Here is a 20,577-nt window from a genome sequence, read left to right as displayed (position 1 = left end):
TCTTAGCTCACACAGCTTTAAAACCTGTTTGCCCAGCACGGGGAAATTGAATTCTATAAGATAAAGCCATAAATATGTATTTCTGGCTTTAAGTTACAGCTGTCTTTATGAAGACCATGAAAAACGCTTCATTTCACCACGTTAGTGCGTTTCTCGCTATTACATGCATTTGAATTGAGTTCTCGTCCGACACAAAGTATAGGTTTTCATTATGTGAATAACTTGAAAATCTTAGCTCAAACAGCTGCAAAACCTGTTTGCCCAAGACGGGGATATTGAATTCTATAAGATAAAGCCATAAATGTGTATTTCTGAGTCTTCTATCAAAAGTTACAGCTGTCTTTATGAAGACCAAGAAAAACGCTTCATTTCACCACTTTAGTGCGTTTCTGACGATTACATGCATTTGAATGGCGTTCTCGCACGACACAAAGTATAGGTTTTCATTATGTGAATAACTTGAAAATCTTAGCTCAAACAGCTGCAAAACCTGTTTGCCCAGCACGGCGATATTGAATTCTATAAGATAAAGCCATTAATACGTATATCTGAATCTTCTATCAAAAGTTACACCGATTTATATGAAGTTGTACAAAAACGCTTTATTTCGCCACGTTAGTGCGTTTCTGACGATTACATGCATTTGAATGGGGAAATCGCCAGAAACAAAGTATAGGTTTTCATTATGTGAATAACTTGAAAATCTTAGCTCAAACAGCTGCAAAACCTTTTTGCCCAGCACGGGGAAATTGAATTCTATAAGATAAAGCCATAAATATGTATTTCTGGCTTTAAGTTACAGCTGTCTTTATGAAGACCATGAAAAAGGCTTTATTTCACCACGTTAGTGCGTTTCTCGCTATTACATGCATTTGAATTGAGTTCTCGTCCGACACAAAGTATAGGTTTTCATTATGTGAATAACTTGAAAATCTTAGCTCAAACAGCTGCAAAACCTGTTTGCCCAAGACGGGGATATTGAATTCTATAAGATAAAGCCATAAATGTGTATTTCTGAGTCTTCTATCAAAAGTTACAGCTGTCTTTATGAAGACCAAGAAAAACGCTTTATTTCGCAACGTTAGTGCGTTTCTGACATTACATGCATTTGAATGGGGAACTCGCACGAAACAAAGTATAGGTTTTCATTATGTGAATAACTTGAAAATCTTAGCTCAAAAAGCTGCAAAACCCGTTTGCCCAGCACGGGGATATTGAATTCTATAAGATAAAGCCATGAATACGTATATCTGAATCTTCTATCAAAAGTTACACCCATTTATATGAAGTTGTGCAAAAACGCTTTATTTCGCCAAGACAGTGCGTTTCTGACGATTACATGCATTTGAATGGGGAACTCGCACGAAACAAAGTATAGGTTTTCATTATGTGAATAACTTGAAAATCTTAGCTCAAACAGCTGCAAAACCTTTTTGCCAAGCACGGGGATATTGAATTCTATAAGATAAAGCCATAAATATGTATTTCTGAGTCTTCTATCAAAGGTTACAGCTATTTATATGAAGTTGATGAAAAACGCTTTATTTCGCCAAGACAGTGCGTTTCTCACTGTTACATGCATTTGAATGGGGAACTCGCACCAAACAAAGTATTGGTTTTCATTATGTGAATAACTTGAAAATCTTAGCTCAAACAGCTGCAAAACCTTTTTGCCCAGCACGGGGATATTGAATTCTATAAGATAAAGCCATAAATATGTATTTCTGAGTTACACCCATTTATATGAAGTTGTGCAAAAACGCTTTATTTCGCCAAGACAGTGCGTTTCTGACAATTACATGCATTTGAATGGGGAACTCGCCAGAAACAAAGTATAGGTTTTCATTATGTGAATAACTTGAAAATCTTAGCTGAAACAGCTGCAAAACGTTTTTGCCCAGCACGGGGATATTGAATTCTATAAGATAAAGCCATAAACATGTATTTCTGAGTTTTCTATCAAAAGTTACAGCTGTCTTTATGAAGACCATGAAAAAGGCTTTATTTCACCACGTTAGTGCGTTTCTCGCTATTACATGCATTTGAATGGAGTTCTCGTCCGAAACAAAGTATAGGTTTTCATTATGTGAATAACTTGAAAATCTTAGCTCAAACAGCTGCAAAACCCGTTTGCCCAGCACGGGGATATTGAATTCTATAAGATAAAGCCATGAATACGTATATCTGAATCTTCTATCAAAAGTCACACCCATTTATATGAAGTTGTGCAAAAACGCTTTATTTCGCCAAGACAGTGCGTTTCTGACGATTACATGCATTTGAATGGGGAACTCGCAAGAAACAAAGTATAGGTTTTCATTATGTGAATAACTTGGAAATCTTAGCTCAAACAGCTGCAAAACCTGTTTTCCCAGCACGGGAACCTTGAGTTCTATAAGATAAAGCCATGAATACGTATATCTGAATCTTCTATCAAAAGTTACACCGATTTATATGAAGTTTTGCAAAAACGCTTTATTTCGCCAAGACAGTGCGTTTCTGACGATTACATGCATTTGAATGGGGAACTCGCACGAAACAAAGTATAGGTTTTCATTATGTGAAAAACTTGAAAATCTTAGCTCACACACAGCTGCAAAAACCGCTTGCTGAACACGGGGATATTGAATTCTAACACGCAAATGCATTTGAATGGCGTTCTCGCCCGACACAAAGTCGGGGATATTGAATTCTATAAGATAAAGTCATAAATATGTATTTCTGAGTCTTCTATCAAAAGTTACAGCTGTCTTTATGAAGACCATGAAAAAGGCTTTATTTCACCACGTTAGTGCGTTTCTCGCTATTACATGCATTTCAATGGGGAACTCGCACCAAACAAAGTATAGGTTTTCATTATGTGAATAACTTGAAAATCTTAGCTCAAACAGTTGCAAAACCCGTTTGCCCAGCACGGGGATATTGAATTCTATAAGATAAAGCCATAAACATGTATTTCTGAGTCTTCTATCAAAGGTTACAGCTGTCTTTATGAAGACAATGAAAAACGCTTAATTTCACCACGTTAGTGAGTTTCTGACGATTACATGCATTTGAATGGGGAACTCGCACCAAACAAAGTATAGGTTTTCATTATGTGAATAACTTGAAAAGCTTAGCTCAAACAGCTGCAAAACATGTTTGCCCAGCACGGGGATATTGAATTCTATAAGATGAAGCCATGAACATGTGAGTCTGAATCTTCTATCAAAAGTTACAGCTGTCTTTATGAAAACCATGAAAAACGCTTAATTTCACCACGTTAGTGATTTTCTGACGATTACATGCATTTGAATGGGGAACTCGCACGAAACAAAGTATAGGTTTTCATTATGTGAATAACTTGAAAATCTTAGCTCAAACAGCTGCAAAACCTGTTTGCCCAGCACGGGGATATTGAATTCTATAAGATAAAGCCATGAATACGTATATCTGAATCTTCTATCAAAAGTTACACCCATTTATATGAAGTTGTGCAAAAACGCTTTATTTCGCCAAGACAGTGCGTTTCTGACGATTACATGCATTTGAATGGGGAACTCGCACGAAACAAAGTATAGGTTTTCATTATGTGAACAACTTTAACATCTTAGCTCAAACAGCTGCAAAAACCGCTTGCTCAACACGGGGATATTGAATTCTATCACGCAAATGCATTTGAATGGCGTTCTCGCCCGACACAAAGTCGGGGATATTGAATTCTATAAGATAAATCCATAAATATGTATTTCTGGCTTTAAGTTACAGCTGTCTTTATGAAGACCATGAAAAACGCTTAATTTCACCACGTTAGTGCGTTTCTGACGATTACATGCATTTGAATGGCGTTCTCGCACGACACAAAGTATAGGTTTTCATTATGTGAATAACTTGAAAATCTTAGCTCAAATAGCTGCGAAACCTGTTTGCCCAGCACGGGGATATTGAATTCTATAAGATAAAGCCATGAATACTTATATCTGAATCTTCTATAAAAAGTTAAACCGATTTATATGAAGTTGTGCAAAAACGCTTTATTTCGCCAAGACAGTGCGTTTCTGACGATTACATGCATTTGAATGGGGAACTCGCACGAAACAAAGTATAGGTTTTCATTATGTGAATAACTTGAAAATCTTAGCTCAAACAGCTGCAAAACCTTTTTGCCCAGCACAGGGAAATTGAATTCTATAAGATAAAGCCATGAATACGTATATCTGAATCTTCTATCAAAAGTTACACCCATTTATATGAAGTTGTGCAAAAACGCTTTATTTCGCCAAGACAGTGCGTTTCTGACGATTACATGCATTTGAATGGGGAACTCGCACCAAACAAAGTATAGGTTTTCATTATGTGAATAACTTGAAAATCTTAGCTCAAACAGCTGCAAAACCTGTTTGCCCAGCACGGGGATATTGAATTCTATAAGATAAAGCCATGAATATGTATATCTGAATCTTCTATCAAAAGTTACACCGATTTATATGAAGTTTTGCAAAAACGCTTTATTTCGCCAAGACAGTGCGTTTCTGACGTTTACATGCATTTGAATGGGGAACTCGCCAGAAACAAAGTATAGGTTTTCATTATGTGAATAACTTGGAAATCTTAGCTCAAACAGCTGCAAAACCTGTTTTCCCAGCACGGAGACCTTGAGTTCTATAAGATAAAGCCATAAACATGTTTGTCCGAGTCTTCCATCAAAAGTTACAGCTATTTATATGAAGTTGTACAAAAACGCTTTCTTTCGCCAAGACAGTGCGTTTCTCACTGTTACATGCATTTGAATGGGGAACTCGACCGAAACTAAGTATAGGTTTTCATTATGTGAATAACTTGGAAATCTTAGCTCAAACAGCTGCAAAACCTGTTTTCCCAGCACGGGAACCTTGAGTTCTATAAGATAAAGCCATAAACATGTTTGTCTGAGTCTTCTATCAAAAGTTACAGCTATTTATATGAAGTTGTACAAAAACGCTTTCTTTCGCCAAGACAGTGCGTTTCTCACTGTTACATGCATTTGAATGGGGAACTCGACCGAAACAAAGTATAGGTTTTCATTATGTGAATAACTTGGAAATCTTAGCTCAAACAGCTGCAAAACCTGTTTTCCCAGCACGGAGACCTTGAGTTCTATAAGATAAAGCCATAAACATGTTTGTCCGAGTCTTCTATCAAAAGTTACAGCTATTTATATGAAGTTGTACAAAAACGCTTTCTTTCGCCAAGACAGTGCGTTTCTCACTGTTACATGCATTTGAATGGGGAACTCGACCGAAACAAAGTATAGGTTTTCATTATGTGAATAACTTGGAAATCTTAGCTCAAACAGCTGCAAAACCTGTTTTCCCAGCACGGAGACCTTGAGTTCTATAAGATAAAGCCATAAACATGTTTGTCTGAGTCTTCTATCAAAAGTTACAGCTATTTATATGAAGTTGTACAAAAACGCTTTCTTTCGCCAAGACAGTGCGTTTCTCACTGTTACATGCATTTGAATGGGGAACTCGACCGAAACAAAGTATAGGTTTTCATTATGTGAATAACTTGGAAATCTTAGCTCAAACAGCTGCAAAACCTGTTTTCCCAGCACGGGAACCTTGAGTTCTATAAGATAAAGCCATAAACATGTTTGTCTGAGTCTTCTATCAAAAGTTACAGCTATTTATATGAAGTTGTACAAAAACGCTTTCTTTCGCCAAGACAGTGCGTTTCTCACTGTTACATGCATTTGAATGGGGAACTCGACCGAAACAAAGTATAGGTTTTCATTATGTGAATAACTTGGAAATCTTAGCTCAAACAGCTGCAAAACCTGTTTTCCCAGCACGGAGACCTTGAGTTCTATAAGATAAAGCCATAAACATGTGTATCCGAGTCTTCTATCAAAAGTTACAGCTATTTCTATGAAGTTGTACAAAAACGCTTTCTTTCGCCAAGACAGTGCGTTTCTCACTGTTACATGCATTTGAATGGGGAACTCGACCGAAACAAAGTATAGGTTTTCATTATGTGAATAACTTGAAAATCTTAGCTCAAACAGCTGCAAAACCTGTTTTCCCAGCACGGAGACCTTGAGTTCTATAAGATAAAGCCATAAACATGTTTGTCTGAGTCTTCTGTCAAAAGTTACAGCTATTTATATGAAGTTGTACAAAAACGCTTTCTTTCGCCAAGACAGTGCGTTTCTCACTGTTACATGCATTTGAATGGGGAACTCGACCGAAACAAAGTATAGGTTTTCATTATGTGAATAACTTGGAAATCTTAGCTCACACAGCTTTAAAACCTGTTTGCCCAGCACGGGGATATTGAATTCTATAAGATAAATCCATAAATATGTATTTCTGAGTCTTCTATCAAAAGTTACAGCTGTCTTTATGAAGACCAAGAAAAACGCTTCATTTCACCACTTTAGTGCGTTTCTGACGATTACATGCATTTGAATGGCGTTCTCGCACGACACAAAGTATAGGTTTTCATTATGTGAATAACTTGAAAATCTTAGCTCAAACAGCTGCAAAACCTGTTTTCCCAGCACGGGAACCTTGAGTTCTATAAGATAAAGCCATAAACATGTTTGTCTGAGTCTTCTATCAAAAGTTACAGCTATTTATATGAAGTTGTACAAAAACGCTTTCTTTCGCCAAGACAGTGCGTTTCTCACTGTTACATGCATTTGAATGGGGAACTCGACCGAAACAAAGTATAGGTTTTCATTATGTGAATAACTTGGAAATCTTAGCTCCAACAGCTGCAAAACCTTTTTGCCCAGCACGGGGATATTGAATTCTATAAGATAAAGCCATGCATACGTATATCTGAATCTTCTATCAAAAGTTACACCCATTTATATGAAGTTGTGCAAAAACGCTTTATTTCGCCAAGACAGTGCGTTTCTGACGATTACATGCATTTGAATGGGGAACTCGCACGAAACAAAGTATAGGTTTTCATTATGTGAACAACTTTAACATCTTAGCTCAAACAGCTGCAAAAACCACTTGCTCAACACGGGGATATTGAATTCTATCACGCAAATGCATTTGAATGGCGTTCTCGCCCGACACAAAGTCGGGGATATTGAATTCTATAAGATAAATCCATAAATATGTATTTCTGGCTTTAAGTTACAGCTGTCTTTATGAAGACCATGAAAAACGCTTAATTTCACCACGTTAGTGCGTTTCTGACGATTACATGCATTTGAATGGGGAACTCGCACCAAACAAAGTATAGGTTTTCATTATGTGAATAACTTGAAAATCTTAGCTCAAACAGCTGCAAAACCCGTTTGCCCAGCACGGGGATATTGAATTCTATAAGATAAAGCCATAAATATGTATTTCTGAGTCTTCTATCAAAAGTTACAGCTGTCTTTATGAAGACCAAGAAAAACGCTTTATTTCACCACGTTAGTGCGTTTCTGACGATTACATGCATTTGAATGGGGAACTCGCACGAAACAAAGTATAGGTTTTCATTATGTGAATAACTTGAAAATCTTAGCTCAAACAGCTGCAAAACCTGTTTGCCCAGCACGGGGATATTGAATTCTATAAGATAAAGCCATGAATACGTATATCTGAATCTTCTATCAAAAGTTACACCCATTTATATGAAGTTGTGCAAAAACGCTTTATTTCGCCAAGACAGTGCGTTTCTGATGATTACATGCATTTGAATGGGGAACTCGCACGAAACAAAGTATAGGTTTTCATTATGTGAATAACTTGAAAATCTTAGCTCAAACATCTGCAAAACCCGTTTGCCCAGCATGGGGATATTGAATTCTATAAGATAAAGCCATAAACATGTATTTCTGAGTCTTCTATCAAAGGTTACAGCTGTCATTATGAAGACCATGAAAAACGCTTAATTTCACCACGTTAGTGCGTTTCTGACGATTACATGCATTTGAATGGGGAACTCGCACCAAACAAAGTATAGGTTTTCATTATGTGAATAACTTGAAAATCTTAGCTCAAACAGCTGCAAAACCCGTTTGCCCAGCACGGGGATATTGAATTCTATAAGATAAAGCCATGAATACGTATATCTGAATCTTCTATCAAAAGTTACACCGATTTATATGAAGTTGTGCAAAAACGCTTTATTTCGCCAAGACAGTGCGTTTCTGACGATTACATGCATTTGAATGGGGAACTCGCACCAAACAAAGTATAAGTTTTCATTATGTGAATAACTTGAAAATCTTAGCTGACACAGCTTTAAAAAGTAGCTGAGCAGATTTCATCTCAAGTAAGCAATTAAAGTAAGCGTTTGTTCATCTGTTCTCCCACTTAAAGAGCATTTAAGGACGTCTTTCGAGTGTCCAGTTGAATTAATTCTACTGGCTCCCATGGTCCTTTGTTATTATAGACATATTTTTCATGTTCATACAGCTATTTAGTAAATTCTATCTATTTAGTAATATCCGTCAGCTATAAAATGTAATATAAATATAAAAAATATCCAAATATCTCCTGCCCTTTCTATTTTAATGATGTAAGTCTGTTATCGTGTAACATATCAATGAGATGCTGTACAGTACAATCCTACTGACGCAGCAGAGGGATAACGACGGCTATTCAACATTTGAGCTGCATGACACAGACAAAGTGACTAAATCATCTTTTTTGTGGTTTATTGTCTTCAAACCAGCAGACAAAGCTGATGGCAGAAGATGTCGGAGAAGAACTTCAGGCCGTGTACTGAAAAGGTATTTTTTTCTTGTTATCAAAAGACATTTGGAGTGACGGCTTCTACAACTGGTTGTGCTAAAGTAAAGCTTACAGTCTAAGAAATCACAGTGTTGATATTCAGCACAAAGAGAAAAAAATTTATTTACAATCATAGTTTTATAAATTCTGACTGTAAACATCTTTTACAGCTTTGATATTGTTTGACACTAGATATCAGGTTTAATTTAAAGGTTTCTGTGTCCCAATGAGCCATTTACACTGACCAGTGTTTCACTTTAACTGTAACACATTCATTATTTAGTTCCAACATTTCTAAGAGAAATAACTGAATGTAAAAAATGGCAGCCCTCAGGCCAGGTTTAATTGATAGAGATATATGCATGCATTATGAAATTTATGTATCCCATATAATTGTTTTTCATCTAATCATGGCATACCCACCCCTTCCTCCCTAGTTAACTGCAACCCAAAAGAACTAGTGGGGCTATTTGCACACTCACAACCAGTGTAGGGTAAAAAGAGCCACCAAAAAGCTGTCAGCCACAGATGTGCTAGAAGAGTCAGAAACTCTACTTATGGAGAAACTTTCTAAGTCTAACAGGGGACAGGAACTCCTGCCCAAATAACATGATATAACCCCACATACAGCCCAGCCATAAACTGAACCAAGTCATTTAGTTAAAGACAGCATTGGGACCAAATCCCTGTACCAACCTGGCATTTCTTCCTCCTGAATTAAATGAATGAATGGATGAAAGTTAAATGACTACAAATGTAAAGCCACTAGTTCCCACACTGGAATTCCCTGACACAGTGTGTTAACCATAGTTAGCTTGTATCAACAGTTGTAACAGGCTAAGCCACTTGAGACACTGCATTGAATTTGTTCCTGTCTTAATGATTTCAGCTGACTGGTTTCAGCTCAGATGTTCTTCCTTTCAGTAGATCAAATCAGCTCGTGCTCCTTCTGCTTCCAATTTAATGGCAAGAAGAAGAAGAAGAAGAAGAAGAAGAAGAAGAATGTTCAGCGAAGTGGCATTCATGGTCTCAGTGAAGAGTCATGGTCACACACTGCATGTGGTTTTAAAAGCAACATGTCTGTTCACTACAACGATCGAGATGTGTAATATTAGTGCAGCTACGGTTTGTTTTTGAACATCAGTTCTGTTTTCTACTTTGATCACTTAGACCAAAAAAGTGTTGTTTTCAGATTCTTTCTTTTAAATCTATAAAGCACCTGCTCATTTTTTATTACAATTAGTTTCACATAAATGTTAGTGTTTCCTGTATGATCTTTTAATGCTTACACTACACTGTACATGTCTACATTAGAGACATTTCTGTTACCTGTTTCTGTTGACTCAGAGTTGTGAAATGTTCTTTTATTTGATACACAATATGAAGTTCATAATTTTCTTACAAATAAAACTCTAATGACAAACATGAACAGCTGTGCTTATTTCTGAGACATGAGTTTTTGAATGTGTGCATCTGTATGCTGAAACTGTAATGGTGAACCTGAGGTGATGGTCAACAGAAGGCAAATATATATCAATATAAAACAATATTGAAGTAATGTCTTTACCCTCTGCAGCGTGTGGACGCTGTGCACACAATCACCTTATTTACTGCAGTAAACATGCACCGCTAGCTCACGGGACTGACTGTCTCCATAGTTACATCGTATATTATTAGCTATGTAAACAGCTTCCAAAGATACCGCCATAGCTCTCTGTAGCTGTAACACTTTCACACTTTGCAAATCATTTCACGTTTTTGATAGTTATGAAGACAGAATATGTTTTTAAGGTCATGCTAGGCGGTTGCTATGGTGGTTGCTGTGGACTTGGCTGGACCGCGTCCGATTCCTGTTATTAGCTGTCCACCGTAGGAAGGCTGCGTTCCATTTACAAGTAGTGACAGTCTGCCGTAACTCGAACTCAAACCCCGCTTTGATCTTTAATTATAGGCCTTTTATAGCCGTTCATGACACGCACACACACACACAAAGCACTTTGCCTCACCATGAGAATGCAACTTTACCTAACCTATCCTTTAAAGTTAGGTTAGGTAAAAAAGTGTACAGTTAGCAGGAAGGGGAAAAAAACAGCTACAATCTGGGTTTGGAGTTTTGTTGCTGTTCCTTTCTTTCTTTGTCTGATATAGGATAGAAAAATGAAGCAACCAGAGATTTAATGATGAATACTATGGGTTCTGTAGTGACCTGAATGACTCTTTGCATACAATTTATTGAAGAGGACTTTAGAATGCACTTTACATTTAGACTGTTGCTGTTTAATTTTTTACATTGTTGCCGTGTTATGTCATGAATGATCAGCTGGACAATACAGTCAAAGACAGACCATTCATCATATGCAAGAATCCTAGTTGGATTTTTGTTGTCACTCATGTTTTTGAACCAAATATTGAAAACAATTCTGACAGACTGGATACCTGGCCAAGGGTGTACATTACCTTGTACTCAAGCATCCCAGGACAGAGCCCTGCCCCACCATGAGCCTGGGTGGATACGTGGTTATAATATAAAAGGATCGATACTGAATATGAATATTTCATGAAAATTGAATTATAATACAAATTAGTAATAAGGGTTTCTTATCTACCCCATACTCAAAGAGCTGCGGGCAGAGAGGGTGACAGGAGAGGATGGCACTGAAGAGAAGATGCTCGGTTTCTGGAGTCTCCTGGTCCTGTCAGTATTAGTAGGATGCATCTGCTGTGTCTTCTCGTGGATGCTCACCTACCTTGACTCGTTCCAGCCTGGTATGGATTTCCCAACACTGCGGACAGTGGTGAGTTAATAAAAGGAATCTGTGACACATGCAACACATTCACAGAGGAAGAGGACACAAAGGGAGGACACGAAGAGTCTGTGTTAAAGTCAGAAATCCAAATCTTTAGTCAAAAACAGGCGGCGGTAACAAACAGGAAGACAAGCAGTCCATCAAACTGTCTACAGGGTCAAACATTCAGAGAATTCAAACAGCAGTAAAAAATAACTGGACACTGAAAAACTTAAAGCAATGTGTGACGCAATAAAAGGAAGCAGCGCAGTATATTCACTGCAGCGCAGTGACTTTTGTAATTGTCATCAATTACAAAAGAGAAAAAGAGAAAAGGAGAAAAACTATGATTTCTAAGAAATTAAACCTTGACGCAGAATGTAAACTGTGTGAGTTTGGTGAACTTTGTTAGTAACAAATGAGGTAAAAACCCAAAACAGACAAAACACAGAAAGAGGCTCTCAGTATTCATTAATAATTAGAAAGCATCTAAACATTCTGGTCGTGGATTTTTACAGTCTTAGTTCTGCTCGCTGTCATCATTATAATCATCATAATCAATGGGTCCTGAGGTGGGCGGGACTGTCTCTGGTGATGTCACCATGAAGGAACAGCATCTGGCACGTGTTGCTGAAACATCCCAGTACACTGGTGTAGTTTCTTCTCCAGCTGTTTGACATTTGACACTTGAACATTAAGGGGAAGAGGAAGAAACAGTGTTAGGTCAGGTGACCACATGGTTTCTAAAGTAACTGACAGGTACTCACACTCTCATTACAAATACATATAGGATCTTGGGGGTGGGCACGATGCACGGAATCCAAGTTACCATCACGGTGTACACCTCACCCCTGGCGTCGTTGCCCACCTCTCAATTTTAAATACACGTAGACATTGAGGGCTAGCAGGAGGGACCATGCGCTTACCTGCTGCTCTCTGGCAGGTAGCTCCATGTCCTCCTGGGTTTTAAATGCACCTTAGAACACACATGTATCAACACTACAATGAGCGGGTGGAGGGAGGTTTGGAGTCTTCTCTCACCCCCATTCTCTGCGGCTTGTTGGAGCGGGGGGCTAGGAGGAGGAGTTGGCCGTCCGGCTGCGGTCTGGAGTGTGGGGCCTCCTTGCTGCTGTGGAGTCGGGGCGGTCTGCCTCTCCCCACCGCAGGGAAAAGGGTAACACCACCTGGGTCTAGGTGCAGTTCCCCCCTCCAGGGGCAAGGGTACCTAGACCCGATTCGTAGAGTACGCTTGGGGAGTGTGATCGTGTGTACAGCGTCTCTTTATGTCTGTCTCCACGTTGGTTGAGTAAGTGCATATGAGAGCATGAGGGTGGGAATGGATGTTTGTATCTGTGTGTGCCTGTATGTCTGTGTCTACATGTCAGGTTGGGTATCAGACGCCACCTCTCTGGGGACATCTCAGGCCCTCCAAGGTTTGGAGGTCTATCTCCCCCCACCACTCCCCCTGCCAGTGGCGGACTCCCTCAGACATCGGTGCGTTGGTGGTTCTTTATGTCTGGGGATGGGCATCCGGGTACACACCGGCTCACTCCTTGGCGGCCGCTTATCGGGGCCTGGAGCCTGGGGCTCGCTCGGGCCACTTCGGAGGTGGGGTGCCCCCGGCCTCTCGGCCTGGGGCTCGGTCACTCAGGCACAGCTGGCTGGAGCCGGCGGAGCTCACGGGCGCGTCACTGCAACTCCCACTGGCTTCTGCTCCGCGGCTGCTGAGTGAGCCCTCATCTGGGACTCTCCTCAGCTCTTTCTGGGACAGTGGTGCGGCTGCCCCTCTGTTGGTCTTCCTTGGTCTCTTGTGTTCTGGGGGCCTCTGGATGTCTGGAGTTTTGATCTCCTCCATACCTGCTTCATGCCCTGGAGGACGGGGCTGTGGCCCCCCCACACCCTCTAGCAGATCATTACATGAAGGAACCTTTTAAAAAAGCAAGCGTGTCCATGCTCACAGGTGTACACACGGGTGATCACACCCACAAACTACACCCTTTTTGGCTCCTACCTCAAAGCACACTGTGTTCTGTTGATCTTATGTGCTGCACAATAATGTTTAATATTTAGTATTTACTGTCATATTCCCATATATCATTGTGATGTTGTTTATTCTATTACTCTTGTTCTCTTCTGCTTGTTTTCTTTTTTCTTTCTCAACAGGTGATCCCAGGTGATCGATATATGCATTTTCTTTTTTCCCTGCCCATTCTGTTGGTTTTTGTCTTTTGCCCTTCTCCCCCGTCCCTCTTCTCAGCTGTTTCTCTTTCCCTCTTTCTTTCTCCCCTTCTTTCCCCCAGTCAAGTCTGTCCCGTATTCAGTAAATGAAAATAAAATAAACAATAAAAGGTGAATCAAATGGACCATTATGGCAAGGCTGGGATGGTCAATTTGGTAAAGTAAATCCGTTGGGCATCTTTCTTTGCCTTTAGACAATAATTCTGATGGCAAAAGAGCCAAACGGGACAGGCAAAAAAATAAAAATAAAAAAAATAAAAAATAAAATAAAGTAACTGACAGGAAGTAACCAGGCCGTTAGAAATGGATGGCATGTGTTTAGAGTTACTGGAGTTGGGTAACTCACTTACCAAAAGCAGCAGCACACAGATGAAGGATCAGATGCTGAATGTTGCAGGAACATGCTCATGTGCGGTGGTCATTCAATGCTGCTCCGGCAGGTTAGACAGTCCAAGACTGATATCCTGCCCATCTGAGAGTTTGAAAACACACATGCAAAGATTTATTTTGTATTACAGTCAAAGTTGGATGTTCATTTTTGTCCTTTAAAAATGTTTGTGTATTTGAAAGCACTAACATTTAAGGATGACTTGGATCGTCTCCTTTAAAGGGGAGACAAGTGTATCCACTGATCCACGTCACTTTACCTGGATGATGACTCCTCTCCCCCTCACTCAGAAACACTCCTAATATAACCAAGCAAATAAATAATATTGAAGATTTACTTACATCATTACAAAAACATCAAAAACATCTCCCTTTGATTCTATTTCTCCATTCCTGCTGAACATCAGGCAACAAATATCTCAATAAATCACAGTAAAATGTAAAGCACATATTTTCTCTGCTTTGTCTAACCTCTGCAGAGCCTCTGTCAAGAAAAACATATCTGTAAGCATAAAACAAATATACATTCATAACACGTCACTGGACAAACCTCGGTCAGTTGATTTCCTCTGTGCAGTGCAGACGAGCATCAGTCAGTGAGTCAAGGTGGTGAGATGGACTGGTGTCCTTTGTGACTCTGCTGGTTCTTCTGAGGAAACACCACCGTCTCTCCACACTGTCACCATCTGTGAGCACAAATTGCCGCTCTGCTCTGCCAGCATGTAGGAAATCACATATCACACAGACAGGGGTGAAGAAACATCAGAGCTCAACTTTGGATACTTTAGATCTAAACAGATCAAACTAGCTCTTAGTTTCAACAATCAGTGAGCAGACAAACAATGATACCATACTGATTCTATATGAATACAATATGGTATTTTCAATACAGGTGTCAAATTAATTAATTAAAACTAATACAGACATATGTATATATATTTTTTTGATAAATTAGTTTGCTTAATTATAAGAATATATATTTTTTTCATTTAACAATTGCAACTGAAAGAAATTAAATATTGAACAAAAATATATTGTCACATTCTGAGCATGCTCAGCATGCTGACAGACTTGAAGTTGCTACAGATTTTAAGAAGTGATAATTATAGGGAAAAAAATTCTCTTTTTCTTCCGTTTAATCAAACATTTGATGCCTCAGCTGTCTCAGTCCTATAGCATTCTGCAACTACAACTAAGCTGAAGCTTGGATTTGGCTGCAGGTGCCCCTGTACATCCTTCTCAACATGTTGGTACCATTTAATCACACTTCTTCCTGAGCTTTGCTTCATCACAAGACCAAAGGTGGCATCCCGTGTCACGGTCATATCATCATCCAGAAGAAACATTTGAAGAAACATCATGGAGAAGAAACATTTACGCGCCTCCTGGTTTTGCTTTCTGATCCTGCAAAAAGACTGAGGACAACAAAGCCCAGAGAACACGAGATACACAATATCCAACATTCAGACTCAACAGCCTCCATAAATGAAGAGCACCAGGTTGGTTCAGTTATAGTAGATATGAGCATACTTCACATTACTGGGTATGAATAATAATCAAGAGACAAACTTTAAAGATGCAGAGCATGATGTCCCATCATCAGACTGTAAACAAACATCCACCAGGCTTCTTTGTTGGATCTCCTATCAGGGATCAGTAGAGTGTATTAACCTGTGGTATAAGCAGCAGTCACTGAAATATTACTGTTTCAGATAAGAAATCCAGCACATAAAAGCCAGGGTAGGAGGGATCTCTGCAAACTGACTTACCTCTGCAAGTGTGAAGCTCAACAAAAATCTGACTCTCCAGTCACTGACAAACAAAAACCTCCAGCTGGGAGATAGAAAACGCTGTCTGGGTCCTGCTGGATGTTGCTGGTCAGAGTCCACACATTAGCAGAGTGCTTCTTGGTCCCACTGACCCATATGGACAGCGACTGTGGAGAACTGTTCTGGAAAACAGAAAAGAGAATTAAAATAACAAAAAGCCAAACACGATTTCCACAAAGACTATCTTGGAATCAGCAATCAAAAAAAAAACACTGGTTCATATTTCAATTAAATATGAACAGGTTCCTCAAATGTACGCAGTTCAGACCTGATTTAATTTAATTTCCTTCACACAGCACATTCGTCCAGGCTGACAGGTAAACATAGAATTAATCTCAGGTAACATGACTCATAGTAGAGATTCAGTAAGAAAGATTACTAGCTCTAATATTATTACCACACAATCCAAGGACACACCAACAGCTCAGATTTGTAGAACTATTTAAACAAATGTCTTCTGAATATTCAATTCATGTTCACAGTGGGAGGGTGGGGGGGGGGGGGGGGGGGGGGGTCGTGGAATTTTTTAAATAAAGTCTGCAACACAGAAAGAGCTGTGATCAAGCTATTTATTACTGCGCCAACACACATCAAACATTACAGTTCAGTCATGTCAGCGCTGCCACAGACGTTGTGCTCCTCCTCCTTTATGCATTCCAAGGAAGAGGGAGGAAGTTACAAACTGATCCTACCACACTTCACGTGTCTCGCTATGAAACCTAACGGATCAATGGTTAAGCTGTTTTGTGCCCTTGGCCTTATCAGCACCTGTAAAGGGAGTTGTTTTCTCAAACTGCTGACGCTGAAGTAAGTTCATCTAGTTTTAGAAACTTTCACTGAACACTCTATAACAGTGTCACAACTAAGCATATGCATAAGCACTTAAATACTTTAAATGAAAATATCAGAAAAATTCTATTACAGAGGCTAGAGCCTGTCCCAGTAGTCATAGGTAGAGCACACCTGGACAGGTCACCAGTCTGTCAGAGGACTAACACAGAGACTGTCACGGCTGGCGGAGTGAGCCGTGTGGTGTGGAGGAAAAGGAGGACCCAAAATGCGGCAGTGACTGATGATTCGAGTGACGTTTATTTGCAAGGTGGCAGTGGCAGAAACAGGCAGCGAATCGTGAGAGATTACTAACGGAAACCTAAACTGGGAGAAACTAAAGAGCAAACCTGAAATCTTAACAAAACAGAGAGCAGAGCAGAGAGACGCAGACTAAGGAACAGGATACCAAGAAACACAGAGATACACAGATGAACGCAGATGAGCTGACAATGAACACAGACCGACACCCACTAAATATACACACACACAAGGTAATCACACACAGGAGGGACGAACAGCTGAACCCAATACACATGAGGACCGGAGGAGACAGGCTGAACACAATGACAACAGACACAGACTTTCAGAACAAAACAGGAAATCTAGAACCCTAACCGGACACAAGGGGGGAGGACACAGAATAACTAGAACAGAGGAAAATAATCACAAAACACAAAACGCTGGGTCAACGACCCAGGACCATGACAGAGACAGACATCAGAGTAACAAATCTATTTAAAATTAATGTAAGTTTGCTGCAGCTGTATGTATGAACGTGTTTCTGTGCTCACAGTCCACCTCTCAGGAAAGTCTACTTTAAACAGACCTCACAAAAGGCTGATGTGGCTGGATCAGTAGTGTGATTTAAGTACGATACCTTTGGCCAGGGATTAATCTGGTACATCGCTTCACTGTAGTCTTACGTATTTTCCCCACACCTGAATTAAAAAAAAATACTGATATATACAAATAACAGCTTCAGCTGATGCAGCCTGACTCAATCCTAAATGTTCAGCACACAGAGACACAGAGGTACTGTTTAAAGTTTAGTGTTAACTTGAGTCACTGATCATTTGCAGTATTACAGAGTCTGGCAGTCTTTGCATGATGTCAACGTCACTGTACGTTTCTAGCTGACTCTCAGGTGTGACAGGTGTGCCAGCAGGAAAGAGTAATAATAGCCTGCATCCTGAGGTTTGCCATGCAGGATTAAAGGAGCCAGGCTTTATTCACACAGCTAGGATTGTATTTTACACTGACCCTGGGTCAGTATAAGTATCATACAGTTTAAACGAAGCACTGAAACTTGCACATATTTATTACAGATGCACTGAAGCTAATCGAGATATTTGCTGTCAATCTGTGGCTGCGATTAAACACTTTAATGGAAACTTTATTAACTAGTAATGACATCTGTCATGACAGAAGCTAATATTTCTGTGCAAACGTCGTTTAAACAGTAACAGCTTTACTCTAATATAAGCTAACGTTTACACCGTAACTTTAAGCTAGCACCATAAAGACGGTAAAACAGGTAATAACATCTACAAATGCATCTTAAAGCTGTTATATTAGCACTCGGTGTATTACTAACATAACCACATTAACATTATTGACACTCGCTGACTTTTAATAGTCATTCTATAAATGCTGTCCGTTTAAACGGTCTTACCTGTAAACACTGCTGTATCCACCGGATTCCAGCCAGAGTGAATTCTGGAGTCTTCCCACGCTCCTGTTAGTGATCCTCCATCTGGATGGATGATAACAACCTTCTGAACAATCTAGCAGGAGATTGTCCATATCTATGGGACTGATTTGTGCTAATAACGCCCATTGTATGGACTGATAACAGCCGAAGCGGGTGAATAAAGTCACCCAGTCGCTAGCTGTGCCATTACCCAGCATACACCAGCACAATATTAGGCACAGCACCACCATAGACATTTTCAGTGGTTTTGAATGCAGGACATGGTTATCTTACCCTGTAAAATGCATGACAATAAAACAGCTAACCACCATAAAATGGTGTGTGTGTGTGTGTGTGTGTGTGTGTGTGTGTGTGTGTGTGTGTGTGTGTGTGTGTGTGTGTGAGAGAGAGAGAGAGAGAGAGAGAGAGAGAGAGAGAGAAAGAGAGGGGGGGGGGGGATCAAAGGCGTGCGTTTATGTTTTTTCTTGATCAAGAGTGAGCCTCCTCTCTCTTATTGGATATGCTATAGCATGTTTATTCAGGTGCGCCTTTGAAGTCTATGAGAATACTTTACAGCCTGGTCTGAGTGCTCATTTCTGCACAGACACAATGAAGCGTGCACTCAGTTTAGAGGAGGCTGTTGCTGCGGTTTTGCACTCTTCAGAAAGTGAAAACGATACCACAAGCAGTGGAGATACTTCTGACAGCGAAGAAGAATTTTTGCCAGGCACCGAGGAGCTTTGCAGCTCATGTGAGGAGGAGGACGACGAAGAGCAGGATGAAGAGACAAGACTGGAGGATGGCCAGTGGAGATCTAAAAATGGAAAAATCATGTGGCAACCCACACATGAAGAGGTCCTGCCATTTTTTCCTCCTCCCATTTTAACCCGAGGACCATTATGCAATTTGTAGCAGCCCTGTGAGCACTTTCCATCTTTTTTTTGCAGAGGACATTATGCAGCTAATCCTGCATTTCACCAACCTGCAGGGCAACAGGTAGGTAAAAGACTGGAAGGACATAGATGAGGAGGAGTTGCAGGCTTACATGGGGCTTGTAAGCCTGCAACTGGCCTGTACTGGTCTCACATGAAACAACAACAAGCCTGTGGGATCGGGAGACAGGGCTCTTCTATTTCCTGCTACCATGTCAAAAAAAAAGATTTGAGCAAATTAATCGGGCTGTAAGATTCGATAATCGTCTCTCCCGTCCAGGTCGCTACAGGGGGGATAAGGCTGTGGTTTCCTACAATCCCCAAGCAAAGAAAAAATGTTGTCTTATTGGGCACCAGGCACCGTGAGCTACAAGTCCAGGACTCTGGGAAGAGAAAGCCCCACATCATCCTGGATTATAACAAATCCAAAGGGGCTGTGGATCATCTGGACCAGGTAAGCACAATTATAAGTCATTTATTTGCAAATTGTTGACCGTTTAGACTATGATAGTTTTGATAGTTACAGAAAGGAGGGGGGGGGGGGGGTCTAGTTTGACGCCCACAGGCAGGAAGAATCTATGAAGTTTATGAAAAAACGCTTTATTTCACCACGTTAGTGCGTTTCTCGCTATTACATGCATTTGAATGGAGTTCTCGCCATACGCAAAGTATAGGTTTTCATTATGTGAATAACTTGAAAATCTTAGCTCAAACAGCTGCAAAACCTGTTTTCCCAGCACGGGGATATTGAATTCTATGAGATAAAGCCATGAATACGTATATCTGAATCTTCTATCAAAAGTTACACCGATTTATATGAAGTTGTGCAAAAACGCTTTATTTCGCCAAGACAGTGCGTTTCTGACGATTACATGCATTTGAATGGGGAACTCGCCCGAAACAAAGTATAGGTTTTCATTATGTGAATAACTTGAAAATCTTAGCTCAAACAGCTGCAAAACCTGTTTGCCCAGCAAGGGGATAATGAATTCAATAAGATAAAGCCATAAATATGTGAGTCTGAATCTTCTATCAGAAGTTACAGCGATTTATATGAAGTTGTACAAAAACGCTTTCTTTCGCCAAGACAGTGCGTTTCTGACGATTACATGCATTTGAATGGGGAACTCGCCCGAAACAAATTATAGGTTTTCATTATGTGAATAACTTGAAAATCTT

At 39.9% G+C, this 20,577-nt stretch overlaps 1 long non-coding RNA gene across 5 annotated transcripts; it reads right to left on the bottom strand.

Moving 5' to 3' along the window:
• Nucleotides 1–11,607: 11,607 nt before the first annotated feature.
• Nucleotides 11,608–18,804, bottom strand: LOC309707538. Of its 5 annotated transcripts, none has more exons than XR_014277005.1 (6): nt 18,449–18,804; nt 15,882–16,067; nt 14,667–15,759; nt 14,307–14,415; nt 14,080–14,201; nt 11,608–12,177 (listed from the first exon to the last, which is right to left on the bottom strand). It is a non-coding gene; the product is annotated as an uncharacterized lncRNA (long non-coding RNA). The 5 variants fall into 5 exon arrangements; XR_014277006.1 differs by having other exon boundaries at nt 14,667–15,808; nt 15,886–16,067; XR_014277007.1 differs by having other exon boundaries at nt 14,667–15,787; nt 15,886–16,067.
• Between the last annotated feature and the right edge of the window lie 1,773 nt (nt 18,805–20,577).

This window comes from Aulonocara stuartgranti, assembly GCF_965226115.1.
Source record: "Aulonocara stuartgranti genome assembly, chromosome: 5".
NCBI classification, from domain to species: domain Eukaryota; kingdom Metazoa; phylum Chordata; class Actinopteri; order Cichliformes; family Cichlidae; genus Aulonocara; species Aulonocara stuartgranti.
This window is presented reverse-complemented; position numbering and strand designations above follow the sequence as displayed.